Raw genomic sequence first — 10,256 nt, forward strand, 5'->3', positions numbered from 1 at the left:
TTAAGCAACCTTAACTCCTCTTTTAAACATTACAAGTCTAAGGACACTCTTTTTTCAGCAGCCTCCACTTTGCTCCCCCAAATTGTCTGAATTGCTAAATAAAATGATAAAATTTCGAGCAGACAGCTTTCCCACCACTAGAGGGCAAGAGATGTTTTCAAAATAATTTTCTGTTTTATATATTTCAAGTAATGTCATTATTTATCTTATTTGTGAATTGAATTATCAAGTGACCAAGTAAATTTTGTTTCATGAAAGAGGCCTAAAAAGACCTATTTGCCTCCTTAGTCTTTCAGAATTCAATTAAATTAACAGAAGAAATATAAATAAAAATGAATTCAGAGAACAAAAAAGGAGTCTAGAATGCCAGAAAACTAGAGCAGTGGAGAACTTCTGAACCCTATAAAGGAGAGGCACACTATACTGTTAATTCTGAGAAGGGGCGGGATGGCAGGAGGTGGGGGATTAAAGGAAACTTCACTTTGTGTATATGTTCGTGCTGTCTGAATTTCTACTGAGAAGTGTAGTCGTGTATTACTTGTGGAGAACAAAAGATTACATAGTTGAGGAATTGCCATTGTGGCTCAGCGGAAACGAGCCTGACTAATATCGGTGAAGATGTGGGTTCAATCCCTGGCCTCACTCAGTGGGTTGAGAATACAGCATTGCTGTGAGCTATGGTGTAGGTCGCAGACTCCATTTGGATCCCATGTTGCGGTGGCTGTGGCGTAGGCCAGCAGCTGTAGCTCCGATTAGACCCCTAGCCTGGGAACTTCCATATGCCTCACCTGCAAAAAACCACGCACACACACACACACAAAAGATTACATAGTTGAAATAAACTATAGAGATAGAGAATTGATGATTAAACCCAACAGAACTGAGGATCTTTGAAACCTATGCATTTGACAGATAAGAACTCCTCCAAAGGGCTAAAATCAGAGACAGTGGAGATCTTTAAGTCATGTGGCATTAATTTTTGTCACTAAGTAATGATCTAAATGGAAGTTCCCACTGTGGTGCACCAAGATCAGTGGCATCGCTGCAGCACCAGGATGCAGGTTAGATCCCCTGCCCAGCACAGTGAGTTAAAGGATCCAAATAAATAAATAAATAAATAAATAAATAAATAAATAAAATAAAATCCAGAAAAAACACAAACCATTAAAATCTAGTAGCCATTTTAATATTGGCAAAACGAAAAATAAAATGAATAGATATATGATGAGAAATTGGCAAACTTAGAGCATATATGCCAATGAATCTCTCTGAATTATTGATAGGTGAAGCAGAAAAAAATTAATAGAGCTATAGAAGTTTTAACTAACACAATTGAAAAGCCTCTTATTTTAAAGAAGAAAGCCTGAAAATTCATAAGGGAAGTATCAAGTTAGAGAAATAAAAGAAGAAACTCCAAGAAAGCTGAAAAAAATACATTCACCTCAAATGGGCCAAATATATATATATGTAATATGATCAAGACTTTCTTTCCTAAACAATGCTGCAGAAGATGCTTTAAATTCTTTTCTGTCTCCCCATTTTTAGATGCCATGCAGACTGCTATCTTTCTATTAACTTATTTTTTTCATCAGAGGAGTTAGAATATTACTGACCAGGGCTTGGTTTTCCGCCTGAAACTATGCCTTAATTGGATTGGAGTGTTTTTGTATTTCTCCTAGAAGCAGCAGTTAGAGTTAGTTTCACTAGGAACTGATTTTTCCTGGTTTTCCTCCGAGATGGTAGTTTTATACAGGATTGATTTTAGCACATTTTCTGGGGTATGGAAATTAAACCCTTATAACCAGTGTTTTCTAGCTCATTTATAACTTTCATTACAATCTTCCTTAATTCCTTCTGCCCAAGAGCTTGTTTTCCTACCTTCCGTTTGGAAAATGCTGGGAACGCCTCATCTCTAGCTTTCTGTCCTTCCTTGCACTTTGCCCGTGCTCATTAAACTTGCTCCTCAAGGCTTTGTCCCATCGTCATCTTCTTGCAATTCAAGTGTTGTGTCCAGTCAGCTTTGGAATCATAAATCCAAGCTTGCAGCTTTTCATAAATATGGAAACAAAGGCCCACACCTTTTTTTCCTACTAATTTCCTTCAGAAATATGGTTCTGAATCTGTTGGTTTCTTCCCAAACCCACCACTCATTTGGTTACAATGAGGATCTCTGCCATGAAAATACAGAAGAAACAAGAAACAAGGCTGCCACCGTGTGGTGTGATACTTGAACAGAAAGGAGGGGTTTGTACAGGGAAGTGTGAGAATTGGGGAAATTAAGCAAGGTGAATGTCCATGAATTATAACAGTAATCACCACTGTTTAGTAATTACAAACTTTAGACCTAGCCATGGAGCTAGCTAAAGTCCCAGGAAGATGTTATAACTGATGCATGTCCACAGATTGAGAGGTCTATAGAAGGCCCTTAGAAATTTGTATTTTTGTATTTAAAAAAAAAATGGTTCTAGATATGCACGATTTTATTTTATAAAACCAAGTTAAGTAAAATAAGATATTACATTATTAAAATTCTCTTTGTTCCCACTTGTTTTCACAATAAGATGCTTTTGGCGTGATAGACCTTAAATAAATGAGATAATTTAAACACAATTTAGTGAAGCAGAGGGAAGCAAATTTTTAGATTTGCTGTCAGTGGTTACTTATGTTCTGCTCTAGTTTCAGTGTCACAGAAATGTGCACTGAGATCCATTTTTGGCTAAAAATAAAGTAGTACCCAAGGGGAATCACTGCTTGAGTTGCACAGAGGCCCCCTCTGGGGCGGGGAGGCTCCTAACAGGCAGGTGCAGGGTGAGAAGAAAGGCAGTGACAAATAAGCTTTACAATAATATTTGCTCTATCAGCTGATATCTTCATCCTAGGCAATTGCAAATTACTCATGTCAGGTACGCATGGCTCTGCCCTACCCCACGGAATTGATGAAAATGGGCAAGGGGCACCATATCAGAAACTCTTCCCTTGTTAATCTAACAGGGTTAGAAATGGGCTGTCCCCCCTGTAGGAACATTCCTAAAGAAGCCTAACAATCTCAAAGGAGCAATCTCTTTTATTCATTGTAAGCAACCAAAAAATATATAGTAAGCCTATTTTATCACTTATATGTGATCTAAAATCCGACACAAAAGGCACAGATCTAGAATCTGGCATAAATGAACCTATCTACAAAACAGAAACAGACTCACAGACACGGAGAATAGACTGTGGTTGCCAAAGGGAGAGGAGGAGGGAGTAGGATGGATGGGGAGTTTGGGGTTAGTATGTACAAACTATTACATTTAGAATGGATAAGCAATGAGGTCCTACTCTATAGCACAGGGAACTATATCCCGTCTCTTGGGATAGAACATGACGGAAAATAATATGGGAAAAAGAATGTATGTATATGTTTGTACAGCAGAAGTTGGCACAGCACTTTGCTGTACAGCAGCAATTGGCACAACATTGTAAATCAACTATACTTTAATAAAAAAAAAGCCTATTTTGTATTTTTAAAACTTAGAAATCTAGAATTTTTGAAATAAAGTGTAGAACACAGGGAAACTAGATGGGCCCTGGTCTCACTGTCATGAACTTGAGTTCTAAAGTCAGACTTGTTTTGGTTTCAAATTCCAGTGCCACCACTTTTGTGATAACTTGGTCAATATATTACAACTTCTCCAATCTTCAGTTTTCTTATCTGAAAAATGGGCCTAGTAGTACTTCCCCACTGGGCAGCAGCAAAGATTACCCCGGAAAAAGCATACACAGCCCATGGTGCAATGCCTAGCCCTCACTCAGTGCTCCATAAATGCTAGGCTGATAGAATCTCCTAGCAGCAGAGATGTGTGTACAACTAGACTCTACAGAAAAGATGTCATTCTCAAAAGTTACACATTCTTGCCAGCAGGATTTCTCAAAGGTAGGACCTTAGTTTTTGCCTAGACTATGGAATTTCTCAGCACATCATTAAAAAATTAGTCTCTTGGTGAGAAAGTCAGGCTGAGTTGGTGGACAAAGCAGCAATTTTTAGTCACATGGTCCCAGGTTCACATTTTTAGATCCATTACTTACTGTGTATTTATTTTTATTTTTATTTTTTGTCTTTTTAGGGCCACACGCAGGGTCTGTGGAGGAGCCCAGGCTAGGGGTCAAATCGGAGCTACAGCTGCTGGCCTACCACAGCCGCAGTAACTCGGGATCTGAGCCGTGTCTGTGACCTACACTACAGCTCATGGCGAGCCCAGATCCTTAACCCACTGAGCAAGGCCAGGGATCAAACCCGTGTCCTCGTGGATACTAGTTGGGTTTGTTACCACTGAGCCCCAGTGGGAACTCCTTACTCTGTATTCTTAAACTTCGGTTCCCTCAGGTTTGTTAAAATAAAAAGAAGGGTAGCATGTACTTATGAACTGCTTACTATGTAACATAGTGCAGAGTGTGTTATCCTGCATCAGGGAGATAACATAGGCAAGATTTATCCTAAAGCTAGTCCAAAGAAATGTCTTTGTTCCCCTGGAATTTATTGATGGTGGTGGTGGTGGTGGTGGTGGTATCTAGAGAAATCTTGGGATTTAGATACCTAAGAAGTTGATTTAAGAATCCATTTTTGGGAGTTCCTGTCATGGCGCAGTGGTTAACGAATCCGACTGGGAACCATGACGTTGCGGGTTCGGTCCCTGCCCTTGCTCAGTGGGTTAACGATCTGGCGTTGCCGTGAGCTGTGGTGTAGGTCGCAGACGCGGCTCGGATCCCGCGTTGCTGTGGCTCTGGCGTAGGCTGGTGACTACAGCTCCGATTCGACCCCTAGCCTGGGAACCTCCATGTGCCGCAGGAGCGGCCCAAAGAAATAGCAAAAAGACCAAGAAAAAAAGAATCCATTTTTTTTTTTTCTGACGAGTAGTCAAAGTAAAGCATAGGAAGAAAATGGTTGGCAGTGTTCCATTTATCAAGGTGCTGCCTCTAACTCTTCTGCAACTGGATTTTATAAGCATCTCTCCTTTGCAGCTGGTGGGATGTTAAGCTTTGTCAGTAGAGGGCGCTGGAAGGACACTGCAGGAGAAAGGGGTGCCCCTTTCTGTTCCACCCCTTTGAAAGCCTTCTAGCGGCGTCCTTCTCCGGGTCAGCTTCTGCAGACCAGACCTCTGGCAGCACGTGTGGCAGCCTGCTGCATCTGGTGACTAAGAGAACACAGCACCCCCTTGCGGGAGCCCCACGCAGCATCTCCTTGGGTGGCTTTACAGAAACTTCCCAAGTGTGGCACCTCTGGCAGATTGCTTTCCCTGGTAGAATTCCCAGAGGGCAAATTCCCAGTGAGTCCCAGCCAAAGTTACCAGTCTGCCAGCCTCTGTTTGCCTCCTCGGCAGAAGAGTGTTCCCTGAATGCTGGTCCCAGCTGAAATCCTTTGCTTGCCAGTTCCTCCTCCTAGCAGCTGTGGGGCGGCTCTGGTCCAGAACAATTCTGGGATCTTCTGTGTCTGGGGGACATCTGCAAAACCTGAATCCTAGCCTTGGGAAGGGGGCCTCTTTTCCAAGTTTGTTCCCTCTGTGGGGATACCCCCTCAGCCCCAGCGTTCTTCCTTTCTAATTACTCCTCTGCTGTAGTGAGTATCTTTTTAAATTAAAATTTCCCTGTTCAGATCACTATATGTTTTCTGCCCTCTGACCAGACACTGACTATAAAGGTGTGTCTTTAATCCAACCTCTGTAGAAACCCAGTGAACTCTATTCTGTCATAAAAGTACCTTCTTTGTGACAAAATTTCCTCTGTTTCATGTCTTGCTGGGAATTTCTGAATAGAATAGTTATTTTGCTTTATGTCAATCTCATCCCTTTTGTCAATCTACCCTTGGCTCAGCTATATCTATGTATCCATATCTATATATCTCCACATTTTACTAAATGGGCAAATCAATATGAATGGGAACCTGCAAATGTTCTGCCTGTTCCAGTTATTAGTTGATTTAGTTAGGCTGATTTGTACCATTCTAGAACTCATCTTACCCAGACTACAGCTTATACCTTCCAGCTGAGGTGATTGGGAAAGACTTCATGGAGGAGGTGGCATTTGAATTGGACTTTGAAGGAAGGATAGGATTTTACAAAACTGAAATAGAGCCACAACATGGGGAAATTTCAAGCATAAGGAAAACATGCAGAGGCATAACTATTTACCTTGAACCAACATATTGGATAGGGAAGAACTGGGCATAGACTTGGGAAGAAAGTAGTCAGGTCATTGAAGGCTTTGAATGTTAGGCAAAGAAATATGGAGAGATATGATGTTTTCATGAAGAATTAGCTTCTATGTGGAATAGACTGAATTGGAAAGTGATCCTAAGACCTAATCAAAGACGCTAATGAATATATAGTAGAAAACTATTACAATACCCAAGATATGAGGCAATCTGAACCTACAGTAGAGCAATGGAGGGCAGGAAAGGAGAGAATAGATAAATAAAATGTTGTAAAGGCAGAGTACATTAGACTGAATGGGTGGATACAGGAGAGGAAATCTTGATGATTCTAGGTGTCCAGTTTGTCTTTTTTTTTTTTTTTTTTTGCTATTTCTTGGTCCGCTCCCACGGCATATGGAGGTTCCCAGGCTAGGGGTTGAATCGGAGCTGCAGCCACCGGCCTACACCAGAGCCACAGCAACGCGGGATCCGAGCTGTGTCTGCAACCTACACCACAGCTCATGGCAACGCCAGATCGTTAACCCACTGAGTGAGGTCAGAGATCAAACTTGTAACCTCATGGTTCCTAGTCGGATTCATTAACCACTGCGCCACGACGGGAACTCCCTAGGTGTCCAGTTTGTATGTGAAAACAGAAACAGGGGATCATAGGGAGAAAGAGTTAGTGTTGAGTTTCCAACCCAGCTGGAAAATGGGTTGGAAGGAATAGAAAGTCCCCATGATACACTCGAACTGTTAACGTTGATGAAATCCAAACATTTTTGTCTATTAATTGGTTTGTCCATTCTCCTTTTACCCATGGAAAAAGTGTTAAGTGAGGCAAGCTCTTATTCTCCTGAATGAAATGTGGCAAGTCCTATAACTTTTGTGCTAATCCTTAGTAGACAGTTCTAAATGTCACAGAGTCTCAGTCCAGTAGTTGAGATATCCAACCCAAGATATTACTAGATATTCTGAACGGTACTCTGTGTTAAACCTCAACCCCTCAGCTCAGGTCTACTAGAGTGGAAAAGGGGCCTATACTTGACTTCATCTCAGTCTCTTCTTCCCTTTTTTTCTCTTCCTTTAAACCCCCTAACCCTGCCAGTTTCTGACCCCCCCCCCCAAAGATGAAACAGGAAAGACAGGGTCTGGAGACTGGTCAAGGAAAGAAAAGATATAACAGTGACAGAGCATCATTATAACCTGACACCACCTGCTCTGGACTTGGTAGCTGTTTAGAGTCAACCTTCCTGTTATGGGTGCTGCCCAATGCATCTCCACATCAGATAGCCACTTCCGGCTCTACCTGTGGGCGTTAACTTCTTCTTGGGTCTCTCTGCCTCTCCAGTGGTCTGCTGGGACAGGACCCATGGCGACTTTGTGTCTGCTCTCTCTCTTTCGGGGGGTCAGGCTCTGGGTATGTAGGTCCCAGTGCAGTGTCCCCACTCTTGGATCGGACACAGGGGAAATTAACATCTATGGCCTCAGAGGGAGCCAATCCTATCCTCTCCCCACAGGAATAACACCTAAATCTCTCTGGGAAACCTCCCCCATGCCATAAAATGGCAGTGTCCTCCTTTCTGCCTTGGTTGGGGTGGGTTGGGGCTCACAGCCCAGCCCTACACCACACACAATATCTTCTTCCAGAGTGTCTTCACCTAACAGTCTCTTTTCTGTTCACACTTTCCCATCCCACTCACAGTCTTGATTTGGTTGAGGGATTCAAGGATCACAAAACTATTTTTTTCTGGATGATTTTCTTTTTTATTCTTCATAAAGGCTCTGCTGTGAACTGTAACATCTATTGTCTTGTACTGCATCGTGAAAACTTCTATTTGAACATTCTCATACATAAAACTAATTCTAATAGTATTTTTCCCCCAGAATTTCTTTTAGAAAGAATAATTTTTTAATATATTATATATGTATTTATTTATTTTTACATGTACACATTCTATTTTTGCACATTATCACGCTCCATCATAAGTGACTAGACATGGTTCCCAGTGCTACACAGCAGGGTCTTATTGCTAATCCATTCCAAAGGCAATAGTTTGTATCTATTAACCCCAAGCTCCCCAACCACCCCACTCCCTCCCCCTCCCCCTTGGCAACGTCTGTTCTCCAAGTCCATGATTTTCTTTTCTGTGGAGAGGTTCATTTGTGCCTTATATTAGATTCCAGATATAAGTGATATCATATGGTATTTGTCTTTCTCTTTCTGACTTACTTCATTCAGTCTGAGAGTCTCTAGTTCCATCATGTTGCTGCAGATGGCATTATTTTGTTCTTTTTTTATGGCTGAGTAGTATTCCATTGTGTATATATACCAAATCTTCCTAATCCAATCATCTGTCAATGGACATTTGGGTTGTTTCCATGTCTTGGCTATTGTGAATAGTGCTGCAATGAACATGTGGGTGCATGTGTCTTTTTTAAGGAAAGTTTTGTTTGGATATATGCCCAAGAGTGGGATTGCTGGGTCATATGGTAGTTCTATGTATAGATTTCTAAGGTATCTCCACACTGATCTCCATAGTGGTTGTACCAGCTTACATTCCCACAACAGTGTAGGAGGGTTCCCTTTTCTCCACACCCCCTCTAGCATTTGTTATTTGTGGACTTATTAATGATGGCCATTCTGACTGGTGTGAGGTGGTATCTCATGGTAGTTTTGATTTGCATTTCTCTAATAATCAGTGATGTTGAGAATAAATTAAGTCAATGCAACAATTTTTATATCAAAATGTATATAAATAAATTTATATATGTATAATCTAAGTTATATGTATTTATACATATACACTACATATTTCTAAGTGATATAAATATATATCTCTCTTAGTCTAAGGAAACTTTTAAGATACCTTTTGTAAGTTTGGTATATTAATTTCTAATTGTTGCTATAACAAATTAGCAAACAAACAGTGGCTTAAGACAACAAATTTATTGTCTTACAGTTTGGGTGGCCAGAAGTTTGAAGTTAGTTTCACTGGCTAAAATCAAGATGTCAGCAGGGCTGCATTCCTTCTGGCAGCTTAGGGGAGAATCAGTTTCCTTACTGATGCCAGCTTCTAAAGGCTGCCACCATTTTGGATTGTGGTTTCTTTCAATCTTCAAAGCCAGCAGAGGCCGTGCAATCTTCCTCATGCTGCATCACACTGATAGTGACCCTTCTTCCTCCCGCTTCTGCATTTACCTACCCTCACAATTGCATTGGGCTCACTTGAATAATATAGGCTAATCCCCCCCATCTTTTTTTTTTTCTCACATTTTTTTATTTGAGTATAGTTGATTTGCAGTGTTGTGCCGGTTTCTGCTATACAGCAAATTTTGACCCAGTTATATGTGTACACACACATTCCTTTTCTTATGTTATCTTCCATCATGGTCTATCTCAAGGGATTAGATATAGTTCCCTGTGCTATATATAGTAGGACTTCAATGCCCATCCATTCTAAATGCAGTAGTTTGCATCTACTAACCCCAAACTCCCAGTTTATCCCACTTCCTCCCCCCCCCCCCGGCAACCATAAGTCTGTTCTCTATGTCTGTGAGTCTGTTTCTGTTTTGTAGATAGGTTCATTTGTGCCATGTTTTAGATGCCACATATAAATGATATTATATGGTATTTGTCCTTCTCTTTGTAACTTACTTGACTTAGTATGAGAACCTCTAGTTGCATCCATGTTGCTGCAAATGGCACTATTTTGTTCTTTCTGTGGCTGAGTAGTATTCCATTGTATGTACACCACATCTTCTTAATCCATTCATCTGTCAGTGGACATTTAGGCTGTTGTGAATAGTGAATAATGGCTATTGTGAATAGTGCTGCTATGAAGATATGGGTGCATGTATCTTTTTGAATTGTAGTTTTGTCTGGTTATATGCCCAGGAGTGGGATCGCTGGATTATATGGTAGTTCTATATTTAGTTTTCTGAGGAAAGTCCATACTTTTTCCTACAGTGATTTTACTAATTTACATTCCCAGCAACAGTATAGGAGTGTTCCCTTTTCTCCACACTCTCTCCAGCATTTGCTATTTGTAGACTTATTAATGATGGCCATTCTGACTGATGTGAG

Source organism: Sus scrofa, chromosome 1, assembly GCF_000003025.6.
Source record: "Sus scrofa isolate TJ Tabasco breed Duroc chromosome 1, Sscrofa11.1, whole genome shotgun sequence".
NCBI classification, from domain to species: domain Eukaryota; kingdom Metazoa; phylum Chordata; class Mammalia; order Artiodactyla; family Suidae; genus Sus; species Sus scrofa.